Source organism: Myotis brandtii, unplaced genomic scaffold, assembly GCF_000412655.1.
Source record: "Myotis brandtii unplaced genomic scaffold, ASM41265v1 scaffold358, whole genome shotgun sequence".
NCBI lineage: Eukaryota > Metazoa > Chordata > Mammalia > Chiroptera > Vespertilionidae > Myotis > Myotis brandtii.
The window spans coordinates 1,505,157-1,508,784 of record NW_005363772.1 but is presented as its reverse complement, the minus strand read 5'-3'; the positions used below and the strand labels follow the sequence as shown (position 1 = coordinate 1,508,784).

The following is a 3,628-nucleotide window of genomic DNA, read 5'->3' as shown; positions in this document are numbered from 1 at the left end:
TTTAAGTATCAGTTCAAAGGCATAAACAGTTTTATTAGTGGTACTTATATGTGTGGTAAGAAGAGAACTGTTTACAGTATATAACTACCATGTTTCAGGGGACATGATTTAACAGTTAAGTTTTTATATTACAAAGCCAATTTAAGTACTAGTTATTTTAGAAATACCACCGAAACTAGAATGACATTTACTAATTATACTAAAGGAGCATAGTAAACTAGTTGACAACATTTACCTACCTACTAGAGAAAAATATTAGTATGTTGAGATAGACAATGTAGGATTTAGCTTTCTGACACCCAGAAGGCAACTCCTGCTATTCTGTGAATGTTAATAGAAGACTTAGGCCTTGAATACTTAGGTTCTTGGCCAACTCCTGATCTCAGAGACATATGAATCCACAACAAACAAACAAAACACCCCAGAAATAATAAAAAACTCACTTCTTATCATAGCTTTATTTCTCTTCTGTTGTTTCAGTCTCCAAGTACATCAGTACAGTGCTGCATTAGGGAGGCATATAAAAGCATTGGTTTCATCTCTCCACTCTGTTAACTGTCCAATGAAGACACAAGGAAAATGGTCTTTTAACATATCGGCCAATTTAGAAGTCTTGTCTTGAAGTCATCAAGAACCTCTAATTGGTGTTAGAAACTTAGAATTTATTTCCTCAAACTGCATTTTCTTTTTAACACTTTGCAGGTATGGTGTAGTAGACACATTATATTTTATTAAGCAACCCTCCCTAGTTTCTTCTGTATTGGGATTTTTAACATGGTTGTTTGAATCTTTTGTTTTATCAACTTGCTCTTTTTCAAAATCTTGAAATACCACATTTCTATGATGTTTATTTTTCATTTCAGGTTTCCTTGACTCTAGATTAAGACCAATATCTTCAGTGTTGACTTCTTGGATATGTTCTTTGGTTGCACAAGTCTCCTCAAATTTTTCTCCAAATTTCACTTTTTCTCAAATCATCATTGTTAGAATATCTACAATTGCATGTCACAATTATTCATCAGGCTGAGCTCCTGCCAGAATGGCCTTCTCATAGACTGAGATAATACTTCCAACAGAGCTTGTGAATGGTTCAACATGTGCAAGGCATATCCAGTATTTAACAAGTTTTTTGGCATCTGGAAAAACTTTAATCAGGTCATTCAGTGTGTCCAATATTTCTTCTTTTGGGCATCTCTCATTAATCAGGTTAGGCATTCAGAAAATGTCTTGTTTACCTTTTCAGTAAATAATCTTTGTTCATCTTCTGCCATGGTAGTCCGACAGGATCCAACTGGTTTTTCATTTTGTCCTTCAGGTTCAGGCTGGGTAACTACTGAGCTAGGAGGCCTTTTCGGCATTCTACCTTTGCTAGCTCTCTACTCATTCAGGTGAGCTTTACTCTCTTCTGGGGTTTCTTTGGGGTGAGCCCATCTACTATTGGTAGTTGCTTTTGCTTTAGTGCTAGAATGTCTGCGCTGGACAATGGCTTTGGACTTTTCTATCAGTTTGATATTATATCAGAAGATGAAGCAAGCCTGGCTGTGATTTCAGATGTGATGCTTATTGATGTCTTATTTCTTTTTACTTCCTGAGAAGAACTGGTTTTGACACTAGATAAAATTGTATTTAATTGCAGTGATTCTTTCTTATGAGACCCTTTCCGAATGGTAACATTGGCAGAGGTTCTACTGATGCCTTGTTTCAGGTAGTCCTGAGTGTTATGGCTATTATTGTGGTGACTTCTAATAGGAGGATGCAAAAGTTGTTCGTTCTGAGATGTAGTCCTCACAAATGTGGTGGTAGTCATCATATTGAGGCTCTGTGACTTTTCACTGTCTCACTGCTGGTGCTTATAGGCTGAGGTTTGGGGGCTTTAGAAGTAGTTATTGAAAGTTTCTTTGTTGTTACAGAACTCTCATCTTTGACTTGCACAGATTTTTAAAATGAATTAACCTTAGATTGAACAATTTGGCCACAGTAGGATCCAAGGATAGATTTCTTAAGCATGTTAGCATCTTGCTTTTTTTTTCCTGTAGTTACTTGTATCTTCTTATTATTGTTTTTAATGTGAAAGGACCCATTCATGTTTAAATCACATATAGAAATATTGCCATATTGTTGTTGTTGTTATTGTTATACCATGAAGAAAAGTCTGAAAGTTAATTCACAAGGTAAAAATGTTTGGTGTCAAATTATTCTCAACATTCCCATAAACACTTTTAAAATTGCAGGAAGCTCACTTACACTGGGAGGAACCCTCGGGAAGCTGCACTGATTGGCGGAGCTCTAAGCTTATGTCTTCTGCCTCCAAAGGCCAGGTGCACAGCCCTCTGGGTGGACAGCAGGCGGGGGAGGAGGATGCGTCCTGACGCCGCTCCTCTGCTTGCATATAAAAGATCTGAAAGACACACACTAGGGCAATGCCAGTGTTTCTCTGGGTGGGCTGGACTTTTGGCCCCAAGTGGAAGACAGAGTAAGTCTTCTATATGAATAAACTATAAATGGTTGTGGTCTAAAAGGTATTATTAAAGCTAGATTTGGGGGATTGTCCTGATGAAATCATTATTAATAAAAATTATATCTATGAAGAGTGTGGTCCATGTTAAATTTAAAAGCCATGATATACAAATGAACTTTGTAAATGCTATCCTTTCGATGTGTAAGCTTTTTTGTGCTGTTTATGCCTTGAATAGGGGTCCTTTAACCAGTCCATGGATGACTTTCAGGGCCTTATGGCTTCCATGAAATTTTGTATACAATTTTAGGTCTATGTATTGTGTGTGTATGTGTGTGTGCATGTGTGTGTGAAGAAATCATAGACTTTATCAGATTCTCAAAGGTGTCCATTCCTTAAAATAGGGCCCTTAATGTTTGTGCCCAGAAATGGAATAAAACAGGTTTCTACTCATGTGAAATTTTGGAAACATCTGCCTGACCTGAAACTCGATCAGTAAGCCAACCTCATACACATAGTAAGACATATTCCGATTTCTCATAACTTCCACTTACGGTGTGAGTCAGAAGTATATACTATAAGAGTCCTATCCCAACAGACACACATTTTACCTTCTATCATTTGCACATGAAATATGACATACACATTTAGACAATATATTTTATGTGTTTGCTGCTTTGAAGTAATTAAACTACTTCAATTAACAGTCCGACTTTTTAAAAAACTAGTTCTGAGCTTTCCAATGAATAATAACTAGCTCTTTATTTTCTTATGTAAGTCTTATTTCTTTAATTATCCATAGGAACTCAACAGATGGGGTAAGAAAAATATCACACTAGCTCAGGCATGTAAGGAGATAGCAATGGGGAGTTCTGTCTTCCGGAAGTGGAACCGAAGAGGCAGGGACTCGCCCAACCTGAAGTGGCAGTGAGTCAAAGGCTCGGAGCCCACAGGTCTAGGGACTGCAATGGGGTTTTTTTATGACAAAGAAGTGGGAAGGGCGGTTAGTGCTTTAAAGGCATGTTGAGTGAAGTGAGTCATGTGTTGGTACCATTCACTCATTCCAAAAGATAACATGTAGAAATTCCCCAATCTACTAAAGAGATAGTAGAGATTGAAGAATATCAGATGTGGCACCAACACCCCTAAACTCAATTCCAGCTTGACCATTAT

The 3,628-nt window shown here is 37.3% G+C and overlaps 1 pseudogene; it reads right to left on the bottom strand.

The window, feature by feature from the left end:
- Nucleotides 1-457: 457 nt before the first annotated feature.
- On the bottom strand, nt 458-2,085 carry LOC102253512 (annotated as a pseudogene).
- Nucleotides 2,086-3,628: the final 1,543 nt, after the last annotated feature.